Raw genomic sequence first — 22,487 nt, forward strand, 5'->3', positions numbered from 1 at the left:
ACATATCCCTATTCAGAGGGGGGTTCGCCAAGGATGTGTTCTGGCTCCAACCCTATTTACCTTGTTTATAAAGGAGGTTGTACAAGTATTGTCCACTTGTCAGAATGATGCACCCTCTCTAAACTCGCAGAGAATTCCTATTTTACTGTTTGCGGATGACTCCTTACTCATCTCCAAGAACCCTACGTGTCTTCAATTCCTGTTGATAGGTTCAAATCATATTGTGCAGACTTTGGCTTGGAATTGAATGTTAGCAAAACTAAACTAATGGTGTTTAGTCCAGGACCAACTAGGAAATGCACTATTATTCTAGATGGGACCCCTTTAAGTAAGGTTAGTTCAATAGACTACCTGGGAGTGAGGATTTAAAATAATCTACAATAGGAGGACAGATCAGTAAAAGTGCAGCACTTCTTCAGCACAGGGCGGGCGCCATCCTGCGTTTTTACAAAACGATCTGTAACAAAAGAAATATCTCTGGCCAATAAGATCTATTTGGCCAAGGCGCTGCCGCCTATGGTGCAGAGGTGTGGGGGTTTTACAATGGCAATAGATTGTCTGTGGGCGAAAATTATTTCGCTAGGGCCTTACTTGCGTGCCCTCGCAGCACACCCTTGTTCCCGGTTTATTTGGATCTCAGGTTCAATTGTGTTGCTGATTTGATAGCCCTGAGTACCTTGCTTTTCTGGGTAAGGATTTGGACCACCTCTGAGCTTATTATATACAGGGACTCCCTTCTTGACCATTTGAGAAGACCGAAGGTAGTATCCATTCCATGGTTCAGGCATGTGTCAAAATGGTTTCGTATTTTGGGGCTTGGAAGCTATTGCGAAAATCCACAGAATTTAGGGAGAAATCATAAATCCATTTTGAAAGCGGCTTATTAGTCTTATGTAAAAAACAATATTCTCTCTTGTACATCACACAGTCGGTTGACTGATCAATTTCTTGTTTTCAAGCTGTACCCCCAAGTCAAACCATATGTAGATCTCATACCTGATACACTGGGGAAGAGTTTGTATGCTCGTTTCCATTTTGGATGTCTACTTTTGTTGTCCTTAACAAGCAGATGGGGATTGCCCTTCACATCTGACCAATGTCCTGTTTGATGTGATTGTACTGAACCTGTTGAACATTTTATGTTCTTTTGTCCGGCAAAATCCATTCCTCGACGTAAGTGGATTTGCACAACTTGCCAGAATATGACATAAGACAATGTCATACTGCTTTAAGGATTTTTAAAAGTGATACATCAACTATTTTAATCTCTGCGGTTAGCAAGTTCCTTGTGGCTGCTTGGTATATACGTATTTGTTTTCTTAAGAATTTTCAATCTTTGTAAATAAGTATGCTATGCACATGAAGTGGGAGTGACTATAATATTATTGTAATTGTCGAATGTTTTTTAAATCTTCTCTATGTTATTAATTATGTATGTTTTTTAAAAAAAATTATTGTGTTTTTATGGTAGCTTTGATGGTTATGTTGACCGAATAAAGCTTGTGTTTACTACTGCAAAAAGAATGGCTTGGTCAGTAGTTGTGATTCTTGAACTGAAGCTAGCCTGCTTCTCAGACAGAATGCTTACATTAGTCACCTGTGAGAAAGTAGCCTCTTTCTAGCATGTTTACTCCCACTTTAGGCCTGTTTGTGAGTGTGTGTCAGTGTGTTTTTACTGTGTCACTGGGATCCTGCTAGCCAGGACCCCAGTGCTCATAGTTTGTGGCCTAATGTGTGTGTTTTCAGTAGTGCTTGACTGTGTCACTGAGACTCTGCTAACCAGAACCTTAGTGCTTATGCTCTCTCTGCTTTTAAATTTGTCACTGTAGGCTATTGACTTCATTTACCAATTTCAATTGGCACATGGAACCCCCGTTATAAGCCCCTAGTATATGGTACCTAGATACCCAGGGCATGGGGGTTCCAGGAGATCCTTATGGGCTGCAGCATTTCTTTTGCCACCCATAAGAAGCTCAGACAAACCCTTCCACAGACCTGCCATTGCAGCCTGCGTGAAATAGTGCAAAAACACTATTTGACAGCCATTTTCACTGCACTTAAGTAACTCATAAGTCACCTATATGCCTAACCTTCACTTGCTGAAGGTTAGGTGCAAAGGTAAGTGTGAGGGCACCCTTGCATTAGAAAGTTGCCCCCACATAGTTCAGGGCCATTTCCCGGGACTTTGTGAGTGCAGGGATGCCATTACACGTGTGCACTACATATAGGTCAATACCTATATGTAGCTTCTCAATGGTAACTCCGAATATGGCCATGTAAGGTATCTAAGATTATGGAATTGTCTCCCCATTCCAAATCTGGTATTGTGGAGCCAATTCCATGCATCCTGGGGGCTCCACTATGGACCCCCAGTACTATCAAACCAGCTCGCTGAGGCTTCAGCTGCTGCCATCTCACAGACAGGGTTTCTCTCCTTCTGGGGTCTGAGCAGCTCAGTCCCAGGAAGGCAGAACAAAGCATTTCCTCTGAGAGCAGGGTGTTACACCCTCTCCCTTTGGAAATAGGTGTTACAGGCTGGGGAGGGGTAGCCTCCCACAGCCTCTGGAAATGCTTTGAAGGGCACAGATGGTGCCCTCCTTGCAGAAGCCAGCCTACACCGGTTCAGGGACTCCTTGTCCCCTGCTATGGTGCGAAACTGGACAAAGGAAAAGGGAGTGACCACGCCCCTGTCCATCACCACCCTAGGGGTTGTGCCCAGAGCTCCTCCAGTGTGTCCCAGACTTCACCCGTCTTGCTTTGCAAGTTGTGGGGGCACTCTGGAGGGCTCTGAGTGGACAGTGTCAGCAGGTGATGTCAGAGACCCCTCCTGATAGGTCCTTACCTGATAAGGTAGCCAATCCCCCTCTCAGGGCTATTTAGGGTCTATCCTGTGGGTTCTCTTCAGATTCTACTTGCAAATTTCCAGCAGGAATGCTCTGCAACTACTATTTCATCCTCTGACCTCGGATCAACCGCAGTAAGAGCAACAAAGTATGCACAAGGGATACTTTTCTTCTGCAACTTCATCTCCAACCAGCAACTGCAACAGTTTCCACAGTGTGCATGCTCTGAGGACTCCCTGTCTTCATCGTGCACCAGAAGGACCGAAGAAATCTCCAGTGGGGTGATGGAGTCACTCCCCTGCTTACGCAGGCACCTTCCAAGTTGTCGACCGGTACTCCTGGACTCCTCTCACAGCAACAAGCTTGCTTCTAGAAACACAGAGGGTGGACCCCATTGACACAGACTGTCCTGAGGTCCTGCTGATGCAATTTGAAGGAGGTAAGACCGTACCTTCCCTGAGAGCGACAGTACCCCTGTGCAACGCATCTTCTTCACCTCCTGAGGCCTCTGTGCACTATTTGCAAAATTCCTTTGTGCACAGTCTGGCCCAGTTCCCCAGCACTCTATCCTGCAACGCTCAACTCACTGAGTTGACCTCCGGCGGCGTGGGACCCTTCTTTGTAGTGCTGCACCAACCTCATTTTGCACCTCCTTTGTCCCTGTTTCCTGGGACTCCTGGGTGCTGTCTGGCATCATGAGGGCTCTCTGAAGCGCTGAGAGCCCCCTCTTCCTCCTCACACAGAGTGGAGGCCCCCAGGTCCCTCATGGGTTCAGCCAGTTCCATTTTGATGCAAAACGCACATTTGTCGTAACCAAGGCTTGTTGGCGACTTCCAACACGAAATCACATCTGCATCCATTTTCATGTCGTGGGACATCCTTTGCATCCCACAACAATCCACTGGCATCTTCCTAGAGTGCATTCCTGCAGGCTTCATTCAAATGGGGACTCTTCTTTTGCACCCTCTTCTGGGTTGGCAGGGGCTCCTGTCCTTCCTGGAACTTCTTTCGACTTCTGGACTTGGTTCCCTTCTTTTGCAGGTCTTCAGGTTCAGGAATCCAGCAGTTGTTGTTTATAGACTTGGTTGGTTACTGCAATAATCCATATCACGAGGTGTAGTGTGTCCTAAGGAAACTTGCAGTACTTTACTCCTGCTTTTCTAGGCTCTGGGGTGGGATAATTTACTTACTTTTACTGTATTCTTACTCTCCCAGCAATTCTGCACACACTGCACTTGTCTATGGGGGGTGATCCACATTCCACTTTCTTAGTATATGGTTTGTGTTGCCCCAAGACCTATTTTCTCACATTGCATTCTATAGCATTTCCTATTGTTTGCACTATCCAATGTCTAATTACTTACCTTATTTTGATGTCTAGTGTATATATTGTGTATAATACTTACCTCCAGAAGGAGTATTGCCTCTAAGATAGTTTTGGTACTGTGTCACCCAAATAAACTACCTTTATTTTTGGTAACACTGAGTATTGTCTTTACTTGTGTATAAGTACTGTGTAACTATAAGTGGTATTGCATGAGCTTTGCATGTCTCCTAGTTCAGCCTAAGCTGTTCTGCTATAGCTACCACATTTCACTAATAAGGGATAACTGGACCTGGTATAAGGTGTAAGTACCCAAGGTACTCACTACAAACCAGCCCAGCCTCCCTAGAGATGATTTAATAAGGCTTTCCTAAATATGTTACCCGCCCCATCCAAAGGGAGATTGGCCGGTGATTGGAAGGGCAACCATGGCTCCCTTCTCGTATAGCAGGACTAAAATGGGAGAATGCCTTGATTGCGGAATGTTGGTAGAATCAAGTGCCTTATTGAACACTCTTGCAAGTATTTGGGCCCAAATGACAGGTTTTCCTGGAGCAAATCAATTGGCACTAAGGGCCACATTTAGATTTCCGTGGATGGGTTACTCTGACACAACGGTGACAGCTAACCCATCTGCCAAAATATAAATCCAATCATTCCCTATGAGATTTATATTTTAGCGGACAGGATATCCGACACCATTGTCACAATGTAACCCACCCGCCAACATAGAAATTTCCTCGGCTAGGAGCTTTATTTTTTTCATACTGCCCAGTGCACACTCTGGTATTAGAATATTCAGTGGTAGAATTTTTTTCTTTCTTTCGCACTCAAGATGGAGGATTGTATCCTCCACGGCTCTTATCACTGTATAATTTACTAAAGTATTTGCCACACTCTTGGGGTCCGGTGTGGCCTTCTTGTTTATTTAATACCTACCCTCTCAGTGTGGGTGGCAATTTCCCAAAACCACTTGGATTCCGTCCTAGCAGCCACCTCTCTCAACTCAGCCCAGAGTTTGCTTTGTACTTCCTGTTTTTTGCATCTCAATAGATATTTATACTCGTGCCTGCATGATTGCAAGGATAACTTATTTTGTCTGTCAAAATGATGCAGGACTAGGGCTTGCAAGACTCATTTTTTCATATTAAGGCACTCTTCATCATACTAGGTACAATATTTATAGGAACCTGATGCTATCCTAGAGTTTTCAGTTACCCATGACCACAGTGATCTTATTTAAGTCACCACAGAGTTAAAAAAGCCCAATAAAGGGCCTCATTTAGAACTCGTGTGCAGGTTACACTGTCACAATGGTGAAGGATATCCCGCCCGCTGAAATCTAAATCCTATAGTATAGAATGGGATTTAGATTTCAGCTGATAGAATATCCCTCATCGTTGTGAAAGAGTAACCCATCTGCTAAAGTCTAAATCAGGCACATAATGTCATTAGTGTTGCTTGGGGCACTAGGGACAGTACCTCTGAGACTTGACAACATGGTGTCCAGGAAAATAGTTTCATCATAGTTTTCTTTGTTGTTTCAACTGATAGCTCTCCTATTAGTTAGTTGAAGGATTGAGTCCAGGATAATAATCAGCTATGTCATTTCTCCTGGCGTGTATTGGCCTTGTTATGGTCAGCACCAGCTTGGCTATAAAGGAGTCATGATCACTCTTTACCACCCATACAATAAACATATCTTCCATATTATTCCATCTTTCCAGGTGGTTCACAATATAGTCAATTGGTAATGCTGTTCCCTCTTACCATAGGACATTTGAGCAGGGCTATTAGATGGGATTTGACCATACATGAGGCGGAGCCCTTGATTTAGAAGAAATGTTGAAAAGGCCATGCCTTTCCTATCTACTTTTGTTCAGCTCATACCTGGAATCAGAATACCCCAACAATAATCTTCTGCTAGAGCCTCTTAATTGATAATCTCATTGGAGGGTTGTGAGTTGAAATCCTAACAGATAAACAGCAAGTGCTCACTGTTATTTTGAATTCCTATTTTTATTAGTACTGCAATATTCTTCTCTAATGAGCTTAATGTAATTTATAATATTACCCCCATTTCCTGCACTCTAGGTGTCCACTCAAGCAGAATATATACATTAACAATGTCAATAATGACAGTTTCCTTGTTGACCTTTGTTAGCCTCACATGTAGTGCATTACATGCTTTTTCATCATTTGTAACTATTCCCCAACCTCAACTTTACTATTTAACCCTGCAATGTCAAAATAATAAAAATTTTATTGGGTTCTTGTTAATACTTTTTCTCTAATCTGCCGAGTGACACTTAGCACTTCCCAATTTACCACCATTACATAACATTCAGTCTTAGCCCCCCAAGAACCTACTCTTGCTTTTACTTGCAAGGGATGGTACCATACATGCCGAATCCCGGCTGAATTCATATTTTGCACCCATATCTTTAGAGTTCACAACATATTCTGATAATCTGACCATCCTAGGGTCGTCTTCTATTGTAATGCATAGGCTGTCAAACCCATCCTTATCATGTGCCTGCACCATGTTAGTTTCAGGACATTTATGTAAATGTCACTAGCGTAACAAAACTTGAGGAGGTCCCCCTGCAAAGTACATGGAGGAGTCCCCTCCCCCCTCAGTCAGGAGCTCTCAGGTCAGGTCATGGGCCGACTGCCCATGCACAGCGGAGGCTGCGGGGGCTCTTGCTACGCCAGTGGTAAATGTGCTTCTATTGCCCAGGGCTGTACTACAACTTTGCTTCTGGCCTGCTCATCCATTAGTGGGCTATTATTCTGAAATCGTGTTTGATGGCAAGGCGAACATCAATGCCCATAATATGTTGGTCGTCCAGATGCTGTAAGAGCAGTCTATTTCTGCTTAGTGATGCAAGTTCCACTTTCATTGTTTGAGTCTATCCATTTTTAGCTTGATACTTTTAAAAACACACTCTTTTTATGTCCTGCAATGTCATTACTCTCAATGCCAGTGCTGCATAGAATAAGACTAAGAAGCTAGACAACACACACATCAGGCCACAAACTATGAGCACTGGGGTCCTGGCTAGCAGGATCCCAGTGAGACAGGCTAAACACACTGACATATAGGTTTTTATCCATGAGCACTGGGGTCCTGGCTAGCAGGATCCCAGTGACACAGTAAAAACACACTGACACACACTCACAAACAGGACAAAAGTGGAGGTAACCATGCTAGAAAGAGGCTACTTTCTCACACAACCCCCCCCCCCAAACGAAGGACAATAAGGCGAACCTTGGCCAGTTGAGACTTTATTGACTAAGTGGTGATAAGTGAAGAGTAGATCTGCAATAGAGTGGTCACTCCCTTTATCATCCACTATATGGTTACTTCCCTGTGGGGATGTAAACCACTGTGTTTGGAGATTTTTACCTAACCAACACTGCAAGTGTAAATTCTCAGAGTTCCTATGAGTATGTTTTAAAGTTGGGCAGTGGGATTGGTCCACTGCTTCTATGTCAAATGCAGGAAATGCTAGACAGAGATGCTGTCTCAATAAAGCCATAGCTGGGCAAAATCTTTATCCATATGGCTGTAAGAGAGAATAGGGTTGCTGTTTCCCTTGAGTTGGAGCAGGGCAGTGCTGCTGTTCTATAAGCTCCACATCAGGACAGAGCTGCTGTCCTAAGTGTTTCAAGGCAGTATAGGGCTGCCGCACTAACGTTTCTCTGGGAGGGCTGGAGGGATGCTTTATATTTACTAAAATGGTGCAGTTTTGCACATCTGGATTAGTAGTTCCACAGAGAGATACTTTTACCTCTGGGAGTCCATCTGTGGTAGCTGATGGCTCCTTTGGTACAAGTTCCACCCCAGGAGAGGTTTCTCCCACCACAGGAATTGTATCTTTAGTGGTAGGGTGGGGAAGGGATACTTTGATACCCTTCTTACCTGTTGTTGGAGAGGGATCCTCAGATTTCAGGCCTTTTTATCTCCTTTGCTTTTTCATTTCAGGAGAAATGAGAGGAAGCAGGGATCCCCAGCATCGATGCATGGGTCCTAAACTGTACCTCAGCCCAACCTGAGGCCTCTATGTCATTCCCTAAGAAACAATCTACAGGTAAGCTAGGTGATACTGCCACCTGCTTAGGGCCAGTAACTCCACCCCAACTAAGTTGACCTACAGCTAAGGGAAGAGACTGAGTGGATTTATTAACATAAGTAACTTGGTAATTTTATCCAAGGAGGTGTTGTGCAGGTGACACCAGGTTTTCAGTCACCAAAGTGATACTGGCACCTGTGTCCCTGTAGGCCTGGCCCTCAACACTATTTATTAAGATTGACTGCCTATACTTATCAACGTTACGGGGACAAGCAGCCAAGGTGGCAAGGACAATGCCACCAGGTGTGACAGCATCTGTCTTGGGACTGTCTGCCCCAGTTTCTATTATGGTCCCAAAAGTGAACTTAACTACACCTTTAGTTTGACTATTGCCAGTAGTCCCACCACTATTACCACTACTGCTAGGGACACTAGAGTCTGATGTCTTAGTGGTGGTAGGCTCAGGGGCTTTACCTGTGCAGGACGTATCCCCTGGCCAAAGGTCTTTATTTCTACACACATCTCACCAAGGCTTTTTCTGATTGTGTAAAGAGTTTGAAGAAGATGACGTTTTATCCCCACCCCGAGATGAGTGTTTTAGACCTGAAGAAGGATCTTTGTGTTTACTTTTAACTCCATGCTTGTCCTGAGATTTTTCACCATCTTTCTTTTGCTGTCCTTGTCACCCCCTGTATGAGCTTTTTTGGTAACTCTTGTTCTGTCCCATTTGTCTGCCTTCTTTCCCAATTCTTGGGGAGATGTCAGATCTGAGTCCACAGGATACTGATGCAACACGTCAGACACACCATTATTCAAAATATGCTCTCTCAGAATCAAGTTATATAGGCTTTCATAGTCAGTCACCTTACTGCCATTTAACCAACCTTCTATGGCCTTCACAGAACAGTCTACAAAGTCTGTCCAGTCCTGTGATGACTCCTTTCTAGTCTCTCTGAACTTAAGTCTGTACTGTTCAGTGGTTAAGCCCAGACCATCCAAGAGTGCATTTTTCAGAATTTGATAGTTATCTGCATCATCCTCTCTGACAGTAAGAAGTCTGTCTCTTCCCTTGCCAGAGAAGGATAACCAAAGGATAGCAGCCCACTGTACACGAGGGACCCCCTGAACTCTACAAGGCCCTCTAAAGTGCAGCAAACCACTTGTAGATGTCATAACCATCCTTGTAAGGAGGGACAACTTTCTGAAGATTTCTAGAATCAAATGAAGGTTCCCTAACATTTGAATTTCTAAAACTGCTGCTGCCACCATGGGGAACTAGCCCCAAACCCTGCCTCTCTTTCTCCAAAGCCAGAGATTCCCTGTCTAACGCCAACTGTTGCTTTATTAGCTTCAGTCTGGCCTCCTCTAACCTCAGCTTTCTGAGTTACCTATCTAGGGACTGGTCCTCAGGGTTAGAATTGTGTGAAGCCTCTGAAACAGAGGTAACATGAGAGTGTGCAGAGGCAGATCTATCTCTATCAGGAGCCACTCTAGTGACCTCTAGGGGTGAAGGGATCCCTTCTTGTGTTTGAACCCTTCCCACTACCAGTTATACTAGGTGGTTTATTGACCAATAGATCTGTGGAAGGACCCTCCCCAGGATTGTCAGTTTGATCATCTGAACCTTCCTGGTTGGAATTATCCTCTACCTCTTCCCCTCTCTGATCTGGACCAGTGCTGAGTCCCTGGTCATCTTGGAGGAGAAGATTTAAGAGGAACTCCTTAGTGGGGTTCTTCCCAATCCCCAAACTTCTTTCAATACAGAGACCCCTCAAACTTTTAAAGTTAAGATCTTCCTATTTTGTTTTCACAACTCTAGGGGGTAGCATCTATATCTATAGAAAACATATTAAAAGAGAAAACATAGTTTGGGGAAGTGAGTAAAATGTTAGTAGAATAACAGAGCTAACGTTTTAGAGAAAGGAAGAAAACGTTTCAGAACTTTGTAAAAACATTTGCAAAGTTAAACAGAACTTTTAGAAAGTTAGAAAATTACTTCTAGGTATATGTTAAATATGCTCTAAGTATTGGAGCAAGCTTTTCCTGTGAAAAGCACAGGTAACAAAGTGGTAAAGCAATTGCAAGTACACAGTCAAGCACTACTGACAGCACACACATTAGGCCACAAACTATGAGCACTGGGTCCTGGCTAGCAGGATCCCAGTGTGACAGGCAAAACACACTGACATGTAGGTTTTTATCTATGAGACCTGGGGTCCTGGCTAGCAGGTTCACAGTGACACAGTAAAAACACACTGACACACACTCACAAACAGGCCAAAAGTGGGAGTAACCATGCTAGAAAGAGGCCATTTTCTCACAGCAAGCAAGATGGCTGCGTAGGAGGAAGCTCTGGATGCAGGTGGCCTTCCAACTGCATTAAAGACACTCCAGAGGATCTTTTTGTCAAGAAGAAACATGGGTCAGAAAATGTGATGGCTCTGGCACTAGAAAGAGCACAATTTGAACTGTTAATTTTGTTTACAAATACATTGGTTTTCCAACCGCAACTGTGAGATATAAAATGGCATCTGTACTCGAACAAATGTGCGTGCTAAACCAAGTATAAGGCAGAGGTGCTGGGACTTTATATTGCTTTCCAACTCACTCATGTCCATGGCCAAAGATAGGACTTGTATGCTATGCGGGCTGAATGACTTACAAGTTTTGTTCAACAAAATGCACACAAAATGGCATCTGTTATAAACACTGAGGTCCAATTTGCTACCCGTGCACGCATCTTAGCATAATCAAGAGAAACACATTTGGAAAGATAATTAACTGTCAGTGAACAAGGTAACTGAGAATATATATTATCTGTGAATAAGGTTTAACTCAACAGCGCAATAACATCACTCCAAATTGACTCAGCAAACATTTGATGAATATGCTTCCCTGCAAACTCCCATGATACAATTTACCTGCCATGGCAGTTTAGGCTGATTTGTGGGGATTTACAATACAAACAAAATAAAAAACTAAGGGCCTGATTAAAACGTTGGCAGAGGGGGTTAATCTGTCCCAAATGTGATGGATATTCCGCCAGCTGTAGTACAAGATCCATAGGATATAATGGATTCATAATAGGGTGGGCGGGATATCTGTCAAATTTGGGACAGATTAACCCCCTCCGCCAAAGTTGTAATCAGGCCCCAAATATCCATTCATAGTACCTTTTTCGTACATACAAAGTATACAGCACTCAAACTGATAAGGCTTTCAGAGTAACATTTGTAAGGTGCTATCACATTTTTCTTTAACACTCTTTTGGTTCTGCCTGAACTGATCTTTAGAATGCCGTCACACAGTTCTTCGTTCAGGTATAGAACGCAGGGCTGTACGCAAAAACATTTTAGCACAATCTGTGCAAGATCACTGCTTCTGATGTTCCTTTAATCATCACTGAGCACAGCTTTAACTCTGCCACCTGCTGAACTCATACCTATATTAGCTATGGCAGACATTAGGGAGAAGCTTCCTTTGAGAGGCTCATAAGGAAGTCAAAGAACAAAGAGAACCAAAAACTGTGCAGAAACATACAAAGCAAGATCTGCTATCACTAATTCCCCAATAGAAGGGAAACAAGACCTTTCTAACAACCCTGAAACCATCCTTTTAAATCTCAATGCTTTGCAAGACTTAACGCAACCTACTAAACTCAACACAGAAAATCGACAACAGGAAATGGATTGCTTTAGACAAGATGTGAAAGCTCTTGCCAACTGCATAGAAGAAGCAGAGTAAAGAATAAGCAATATGGAGAATACATATAACTCTCTTGTCAACAACTCTGATACAATGTCACATAAAGTGCTGTCGCTAAAAAAAGAAATATTACCCTTAGAAGACAGGAATGGAAGAGGAAAATTGAGAATGTTGGGGCTCCCAGAAAACAAAGAAAGCAAGAAGAGGTCCTGTGTAGCGTGCCTGGATTCATGGCTACCATGGGTACTGAAACTACCCTTTGACCGATCATTTGTGATTGAAAGAGCCCACAGGAGTCCAACGCATGTCAGCGATGTATTACTGAATCATCCTAGAGCTCTCATTTTCAGGCCACTTTGTTATCAACACACATAATTAATTCTGGAATGAATGTTATGCAATGCAAATTAATACTATTAACTGGAAAGGTGACAGAGTGGGAATATCTCAAGATTATGCCAAGCCTATGGTGGAGAGACGCAAAACAAAATATTTCATTGCATTCCGAAATCAGATCCTTAAATATTACTTTTTCTTTTTCTTTTTCTAACCTCTAGACACCAGGGATATATATATTTTTTATTTACTTTATGTTTTTATGTATGGGGGGCAGATCAGCCTATTTTTGTTAGGCCAATCGGCCCCCAAAGGGGGCAGAAACCTCTAGACACCATGGATTGGTGTATGTGTATGTGTGTGTTTTGTTTGGAGGGGCAGCCCCTTGGGCAAGGGCCTCTCCCCATGGGGGGGCACATTACTGTTGGACATAACTGCCCCCCTTGGGGGCAGATTGGCCTATTTTGGAAGGACAGTCTGCCCGCAAGGGGGGCAGAAAGCCCACCAGAGGCCAGGGAAGATTTGTTTTTCAAAATAAGAGGTTGGGGGTATGGCCATACCCCCACGCAAAATAAATGGGGCCAAAGTTGCTCTGCCCACCAGTGGGCAGATTGGACAATTACCCCCGATCCACACCCCGGGGGGACAGAAAGTCTACTAGATGACAGGGAATAAAAAAAATAAATGAAAATAGTGGGGTGGTGGCTACCAACCAGTATGGGCCTGGTTATGCCCCCACCCGAACTGAAGGGGCTAACAGTCTTTCAGCTCTCCCCCGTAGACTAAAACATCTTATCCCAGGGCAAACAAGAGGATATTTGATTATTTTTGTTTTTTGTTTTACATTTGCGCCATGAGAGCTTGGTAACTCTCAAAATCGTCCCACTTGGAATGGTGGGGGCTGCACTTCTTTTTACTTTGGGACGCTGCCATGTAGAAAAATCCACAAGACCTAGACACATCTGAAAACGAAACATCTAGTTGATTCGAGGGTGGTGTGCTTCACATGCACCCCGCACCATTTCCTTACCCACAATGCCCTGCAAACCTGCAACTTTGCTGGAAAGCACATATTTTTCCCAAATTTTTGTGATGGAACCTTCCGGAATCTGCAGTAATCCACAAAATTCCTACCACCCAGCATTGTCTCATCTATACCGATAACATTTCTGCTGCACTTGTCAGCCTAAAAATTTTTTTTTTCCAAACTGCCCTTTTGGACCCACTTTGGTTCCCCCTCAATTTCGACGTGTTTTTGGCTCTTTCCTGTCACAAACACTTGGCCCACCTACACAATGTGAGGAAAAAGTGTTTTGTTAGCCACATTTTGAGGTTTGCAAAGGATTCTGGGTCACAGAACCTGGTAAGAGCCCGACAAGTCACCCCATCTTGGATTCCCCTAGGTCTGTAGTTTTAAAAAATGAACAGGTTTGGTAGGTTTCCCTAGGTGGCGGCTGAGCTAGAGGCCAAAATCCACAGATAGGCACTCTGCAAAAAACACCTCTGTTTTCTTTGAGAAATTGTGATGTGTCCACTTTGTGTTTTGGGGCATTTCCTGTCGCGGGCACTAGGCCTACCCACACAAGTGAGGTACAATTTTTATCGGGAGACTTGGGGGAAAGCTAGGTGGAAGGAAATTTGAGGCTCCTCTCAGATTCCACAACTTTCTGTCACCGAAATGTGAGGAAAAAGTGTTTTTTTAGTCACATTTTGAGGTTTGCAAAGGATTCTGGGTAACAGAACCTGGTGAGAGGCTGACAAGTCACCCCATCTTGGATTACCCTAGGTCTCTCGTTTTCAAAAATGCACAGGTTTGGTAGGTTTCCCCAGGTGGCGGCTGAGCTAGAGGCCAAAATCCACAGGTAGGCACTCTGCAAAAAACACCTCTGTTTTCTTTGAGAAAATGTGATGTCTCCACTTTGTGTTTTGGAGCATTTCCTGTCGCGGGCACTATGCCTACCCACACAAGTGAGGTACCATTTTTATTGGGAGACTTGGGGAAACGCTGGGTGGAAGGAAATTTGTGGCTCCTCTCAGATTCCAGAACTCTCTGTCACCGAAATGTGAGGAAAAAGTGTTTTTTTAGCCAAATGTTGAGGTTTGCAAAGGATTCTGGGTAACAGAACCTGGTGAGAGCCCCACAAGTCAGCCCGTCTTGGATTCCCCTTGGTCTCTAGTTTTTAAAAATGCACAGGTTTGGTAGGTTTCCCTAGGTGCCGGCTGAACAAGAGGCCAAAATCCACAGGTAGGCACTTTGCAAAAAACACCTCTGTTTTCTGTGGAAAAATGTGATGTGTCCACGTTGTGTTTTGGGGCATTTCCTGTCGCGGGCAGTAGACCTACCCACACAAGTGAGGTACCATTTTTATTGGGAGACTTGAGGGAACATAGAATAGCAAAACAAGTGTTATTGCCCCTTGTCTTTCTCTATATTTGTTCCTTCCAAATATAAGACAGTGTGCAAAAAATGACGTCTATTTGAGAAATGCCCTGTAGTTCACATGCTAGTATGGGCACCCCAGAATTCAGAGATGTGCAAATAGCCACTTGTCCTCAACACCTTATCTTGTGCCCATTTTGGAAATACAAAGGTTTTCTTGATACCTATTTTTGACTCTTTATATTTCAGCAAATGAATTGCTGTATACCCGGTATAGAATGAAAACCCACCGCAAGGTGCAGCTCATTTATTGGCTCTGGGTGCCTAGGGTTCTTGATGAACCTACAAGCCCTATATATACCCGCAACCAGAAGAGTCCAGCGGATGTAACAGTATATTGCTTTAAAAAATCTGACATTGCAGGAAAAAGTTACAGAGTAAAACGTGGAGAAAAATTGCTGTTTTTTTACCTCAATTTCAATAAAAAAAAAAATTATTTTCTGCAGGAAACCCTTGTAGGATCTACACAAATTACCCATTGCTGAATTCAGAATGTTGTCTACTTTTCAGAAATGTTTTGGTTTCTGGGATCACACCCATTTCTGTCACTGACTGGAAGGAGGCTGAAAGCACAAAAAATCGTAAAAATGGGGAATGTCCCAGTAAAATGCCAAAATTGTGCTGAAAAATTGGGTTTTCTGATTCAAGTCTGCCTGTTCCTGAAAGCTGGGAAGCTGGAAATTTTAGCACTGCAAACCCTTTGTTGATGCCATTTTCAGGGAAAAAACCACAAGCCTTCTTCTGGAGCCCTTTTTTCCCATTTTGTTTTTTAAAACGCAATTTTCACTGTATTTTGGCTAATATCTTGGCCTCCTTCAGGGGAACACACAAAGTCTGGGTACCTCTAGAGTCCCTAGGATGTTGGAAAAAAGGACACAAATTTGGCGTGGGTAGCTTAAGTGGACAAAAAGTTATGAGGGCCTAAGCGAGAACTATTCCAAATAGGCAAAAAAAGGCCTGCCACAGGAGGGGGAAAAGGCCTGGCAGCGAAGGGGTTAAAGAGGGGAGTTTTATTGCCAGTAGATTGAGAGACAGTCATAATTTCAATGTTTTTTCGCTTTTAGTTTTATCAATATTATGTGCCAGCGATATTATTTATAACATTATTTAGGGTTTATGATTGACTATATTCCCAAAGGGAATTCCTGCATGTGTATGCACTTTAACCCTGTCCCTTTTGGTGTGTGAGGGGTACCTCTTTAATTTGTTTTTGATGAGACATCCAAATGACAGACTAACTTGTATCCATCAGATCTTTACATCGTAATCTGTTTTTCTTCTAATATAAAAGTTCAATGCAAAGTTTTAATGCCCTGCATAACTCACTGTTGTTACCTATCTGACAGAATGCTTTTGACATAGTAGAAAATTCTGCTTTTCTTTCCTTAGGGGACTCTTTATCCGGAATTGATTAGGCAGCAAATGTATGTATGTTAATGATGATCCTCTTATTACTTTCTCTGCTTGAGTCTGAATCTTTTGCTGAGAGCCGCCCTTTATGCTGAGGCCTTCATGGCCCATTTACTGGCTTTATGGTAGGGTTGAGTTGTAGGGTTGAAGGGGGGTTGTGTCAAGGTCTTTTTTAAGTCTTGGTTATTTGTCATTACCATATTCACAATGATGTTCTGTAAAGTGGAGAAAGAGCTTCTTTATCTGGCCAACAGTGTAATGTTATGCTAACAATTTTTTCTCCTGGAAGCGTTTCTGCTTTTCTGTACGTCTATCCTCCACATACTTCTTCTATTTTATTCTTAAGGACATGATTATGATACCTCACATACTGATTACTAATACAATTATTCAATGATGGCTCAAACATCACTATAATAATTTCTCTAACTATGAAAGGCCTTAACCACCCAATCAAATAAAAAACAGTACTAGATTACTGTCATAAACTAAGAGCAGATATTATACTTCTTCAGGAGACCGGAGCTGATTTGAAAGAAGCTAGTAAAATGGAACATGGATTTCTGACTTTCTGTGTTCGCGAGCTAATAATAAAAAGAATGGGATGTTTACTTTGGTTAAAAAAACATAACAAGCCAGATTTTCAATTGACTTGTCTAGTCCTGACATGATTACTCTCTCGACTCGCAAAAATGGCTTTATGTTTTATTTAGTCAACATATATGCTCCGACTCCATCTTTATGGTCATCTCTAAATCAAAAGCTACAAGAACTTCCTCAAAACAGTAAGATTGTACTAGAAGGTGATTTTAATCTCCCTTTTGACACCACCTTAGACAGAGTTTCCAGATATACAGACAGACCTAATCGCGATACTCACCTTTGTAAATTGACAGAAGGCAATGATTTAGTTGATATTTTTAGGCTGCACAACCCAACGGGTAGTGACTACTTTCTATTTACATACTCATAATACCTTGTCTAGAATAGACTATTTTTTCATGAGCAAAAACCCTTGTTCAATGTTCCATGGGGCCTTCTATTGAACTCATTCTCATTTCAGACTATGCTTGTATTACAATCACGCCAAATTTATCTGTACAGCAAACATAATCTGGCTCATGCAGAATAAATTATGAGGTATTATTGGACAAAGGACTCAAAAGATTGCATTGGCCAATCCTTAACAATTTTTTTGTGGAGAATGATACCCAGGAAATGGATATGGAAACACTGTAGGATGCCATAAAAGCTACCATTAGGGGCAACGTGATTGATATAATGTAAAATAGAAACAAACATCTTAATGCAAAACTTCTGGAGAAACAAAGAAGTTCACTAAAAAAAACTGAACTCTCAACCCTTGATCCAGTGCTGACACTTAAAATCAAACAGCTTAAGCGATAGACCTGCTCTGTATGAGCCACTCACCTGAATTCCAGGTGTTCAGATGGGGCGATGACAATTCCCTAATCACAGTGAGACTAACATGACCGTGATTTAGAGTACATTGCCCTCTCACAAGTCCTCAAGGGGAAGTGGGTTTTGGAAGAGAAAATACCAGCTTCAATTTCCTGGACTGTAGAATCAGACTGCTGGGACCCTGGTCTGTGTTTCATTTTGGGTGTCAGGATGTCTGATTTCTCAAAATACAGAGTTCTTGGTTTTTAGGATTCTGGGCTGCAAAAGAATTACTTCATTAATACTTTGAACTTGCATAAACTATTGAACATTGCATAAATGTCAGTTATTGTTGGCACGTTCTGCATATGTTTCTACAAGGCTGACCATGTCTCTTCCTCTTTTTATAATACTTTCAGAATCTCAGAAGCAATGTCCAAACTCAAAAATAATCAACTTGACTAAAGGGCTTCTTTGCATTCTGGCCCAATCTGTTGCCAATATTAGTTTTGATAAACTTGCTCAATTTCCAATATCCTAATTCTCAGGGGAGTACTTGTTACAGGAAATACATCTTTCCCTAATGTCTGTTTAGTGGTATATTGGATTCCCACCCAAACGATAAATAATTCTGGCTCTTATTATCATACATTATTTAAAAGACAGAGTTCTGTTTTGTTTCATTTAAACAATCAATCTTTCTTTACCTTGAAATAAAGTGTCTTGCTTGGAAATTTCAGAAGAACCCAAACTTGTTTTTTTCACCTTTCTTATTTTCTCTCTTGTTCAGGAAATACGGGACCGTCAGCAGAAGATGGAAGAGAAGAGCCAGGACTCCGCAGGAAGCCGTCCGGAGGGCGAGGATCACCAGAACTTGGCTGGAGATTGTCTGGAGGACTAGAATTGCTGGAACTTGACTGGAAGCTGTTCAGGGAACAAGGAACACTATAACTCGACTGGATGCAGGCTGGAGAACAAGGAACTTGACTTGCACTGGAACTCATCTGGAGGCAGGCTGGAGGACAAGTAACCTGTCTGGAAACATGTGAGCAGAGCAAAAGATACTAAGCCAAGTAAGTCCTCAGACTCACAATCATCCATAAGTAATCAAATCTGCACAGGTTCCTGTTGGCAGTTTCTTGCTTTAAGTTAAAGAAATTAGCAATTATCCTTCTGATTGTGGCACGTGTACAATACAAATCACATTTTGAAGAACACATGTTTTGGCAGCTACAGTTGGTACAGGTTTAGCAGGTGGGATACAAAGTGCATAATCAACAAGAATTATTTATAATAAATTAGCATTGGTTATTGCAAACTTGATATTCAAGGATGTAATGAATATACCCAAATAAGTGTGAATGTTGCAAGCAATAGCATTTTACTGTGACTGAGCTCTTGGATGTGCTAGGGTACCCACAACAAGAGCACATGTTTGGTCAACCAAAGTTGAAGCTAATAATCTTCTTGAACACAATAAAGTGGGAAGATTGTTTACGTTAACCCTTAAGGCCACATAGAAATCTGCGCATATAGGAGCTTTTAAAGATAAAAGCAGTATTTTACAAACTGATCCAGTTAAAATACTTGAAGCATTCCGAGTTTTTGTTCAGAATTGTATAATCCCTCCCAAAAAGACAATACATATTACACAGAAGCATGTAAAACGTTACTTGCCCATCTACAACTCCCCACTCCTGCTGAGAATGATGTGAACACTCTTAATAACCCAATTTCTCAAGAAAAGATTCTTACAGCCATTAAATCTCTTACACCAAAAAAAGTCCCTGGTCCAGATGGGTTTCCGGCTTCCTTCTATCAGTATTTTCAACATATCTTAACATCCCATCTTCTAACCCTATATAATAAATTTGATCTCAAAGGAGTGCTCTCTGGCTCTATGACTGAAGCACATATATTAGTAATTCCTAAGGAAGGCAAGGACCCATTAGAAACGAAAAGCTTCCATCCAATTTCCCTACTTAGCACCAATTATAAAAAGTATACTAAGATTCTAGCCTAGGATTGTAATAGGTCCTTCCATCTGTTATTCATTCCTCACAAACTGGTTTTGTAAATGGACGTCTAGCAATTGACAATATTCATTCCTTCTATCATGTAACAGTGAAGGCTAAACACATCCTTTCTTCCTCCTTGGCTATGACTTTAGATGCGGCAACACCTTCAATAAAGTCTCATGGACTTTTTCAAAATCAATTTAACTAAGGCCCACGTTTGGGGGCGTGGCCATGCAAGATGGCCGGTCGGACACACTTCTGAGAGGCTCCTTGCGTCCCCGGCAATATCCTACAAAATCCTGCCTGACTGGGATTAGCAGCTGGGGTTGCTGGTTGCCAAGCCCCCTCTGCTGCACTCTGGTGTTGGGGGATTTGGTGGGGCTTGTCTCCTGGCCGTGGAGTTGCGCGAGCTGCGCAAGGGGGGACCACAGCCTGGAGCGGAGGTGACTGCCAGGCCTCAAGTGGACTGGCCGTGGGCAGTGGGCCTGGTCACTCCGGCTGTTTCTGGCTCTGCTTTGCTGGGGAGAGATGGAGCAGAGAGGAGGGGCTGGAGATGAGCACCACAGCAGTTGGTAGGCATCCTTGTTTGCCTGGTAAGGCTGGGGGCGTTTAGGCCACGAGTTGGCCGAGAACAGCGCGTCAGCCCAGAGACACACGGGCATGGCTTGCAGGCATTGTGCTGCACGCTGCTTGGGCCATGCTGATCAGAGTGGCAGGGGCCCAGGAGAGATGATGCTGTGAGGCCTTATCCTGGTGCTGGCAGGCCTGCAAGCCCCAGTGGGGGTTAAGCTTTCAAGTGCGAGGGCCCGCTATGCACACATGTCCCTGAGGGCCTCTCCGGAGGTATGGTGAGACTGGCTAAAGTGGAGTGATACGGGGTCTTGGAGATATGCCTGGGTCCTGAACTTGCGCTGGACCCCCTTGGATGAGGGGGGTCCTCCCTTTGGACGGAGGCCGGGGGTGTGGATTTGAGTGACCAGCGACAGTTGGTGGTCATCTGGCGATTTCTGGATAGTGACTGATCCTATTGGCAGACTCTTGCCATGCTGTTGTGGCTGGAGGGGGGTTCTGAGTGATTGTTCTCAGACCCCGCCTATGGGTAAGAGTAAGCGATCAGCCCTGCTGCAGGGCAACATGTTGGAGCTGTTTACCACCCCAGCCACGCAGCGTGTGACATACCTGGCTGGGCCTAGAGAAGATACAGGGATGGACGTGGTCGCTGAGGAGTCCTCCAGGACGGTACTGCTTGCCGCAATTCATGGATCTAGAGCTGCACTTGAGGGGAAGATTGAGTCAGTGGCGGTCGAGTTAAATCTCCTTCGGGCGGACCTTCAGAAGGTGTCAGGCAGGGTGCAAATTACAGAGGGCTCAATTTCCAAACCTACCACACTGCAGAAACAGATGGCAGAGGTCACTTCCAGAGCAGGACCCTTGATGCAAGAGTGGAGGATGCGAAGGGGAGGTTGCATCGCAGCAATGTCCACTTCATCGGGTTCCCGCAGTGAGCTGAGGGGTCTGCCATGGAAGCATTCGTGAAACTATGGATTTGAGATGTCTTGAGTCCGGTTGGACTGTCCCCATTATTTGTGATTGAAAGGGCATACCGTGCACTGGTTTCTCCCCTTGGCCCGGGGTGCCACCAAGAGCCATCACTGCCCGAATACTTAACTATAAAGACAGAGACTGCATCCTTCGGGCTAGTTGGGAAATGGATTATGTTCACTTTGACAATCAATCACAGGATCTCAATTTACCCAGACTACACAATAAAAGTACAAGGGTCTCGGAAAGGATTCCTGGAGGTCAAGGCTAAGCTACTTTTACTGGGATTCCGCTACATGCTGCTGTACCCCCTCCCTTTGAGGGTCCTATTCTGCAGCAAGTCGCATGTCTTTGATACACCGGAAGATGTGTGGAGATGGCTGGAGGTATGGGACAAGGTACCCTGGGAAGGAGCGGGATCCCGGGGGAAGCGGGCTAGGACTTCTTGGGAGGGCCACAACTCGAACTGGAGGTGTCAGGGAACTGCCGGGCCGCAAGAGTCATTGTCAGGAGGAGGGGAGATCCCGACTAATATTGAAATCCAGGAGGAAGGCACAATGGCACTGACACACCAGGATGCGGTACCTGTTACAACAGGAACGGTGACAGATGTTGAAGTGGACATGACCATGGACAGCACTGCCACTTGATTGTATTCTCTTTAGATGTGCTGTGTACACTCCATTTTCTGATGTTTTTCTCCTTCCCCTCTTTCTCTCTGTTCACTCTGGCTCTGCAGCTTTGCGGTATTGATTATATCCAAACGATGGTTTGGTGTGACATGGGTGTTCTGATTTGGGCTGTATTTGCTCACCGATTTGGGGCATCATCTGCTACGGGGACAGGAATGCCTCTCTACACTTTACGTGGTAGGTTATGTTTCAGTGGGTTGGGGTTAGGCTGTTGGTCCTGGCAGCATGGAACTTAATGGACCTGCAGTGGATGTTGTTACAGCTGTTATACTGTCTGTCCGGGTTGGGGATTTGTTCGATATCGCTATTTGTTTTAGAAGGGGGTTGGTTACATGCAGTGCATACACAATTTCACATTACACCTACCAGATATATGGGAGGGCTTGTGAGGGCAGCTGGTCGGAGGGGCGGTACGGCCTACTAGGGCTGGGTAAATGTTGTATGTTGTCATGGCTGAACATACGAATATCCTAACCTGGAATGTCAGGAGTTTGAAGAGATACTCCAAGAGCTAAAGGGTACATTTATTCCTTCATCGCCGTAAAATACAGATAGTCTACTTGCAGTAAACCCATCTCCTGGGAGATGAGGTTCAGCGGTTGGAGAAAAAATGGAGTAGACATTTGTTTTCAGCCACTTACTCCACTTATGCACGGGGTTGCCATCTGGACCGCACCTGGGGTACCCTTCAGACACATAT

This window comes from Pleurodeles waltl, chromosome 4_2 (genome assembly GCF_031143425.1).
Source record: "Pleurodeles waltl isolate 20211129_DDA chromosome 4_2, aPleWal1.hap1.20221129, whole genome shotgun sequence".
NCBI lineage: Eukaryota > Metazoa > Chordata > Amphibia > Caudata > Salamandridae > Pleurodeles > Pleurodeles waltl.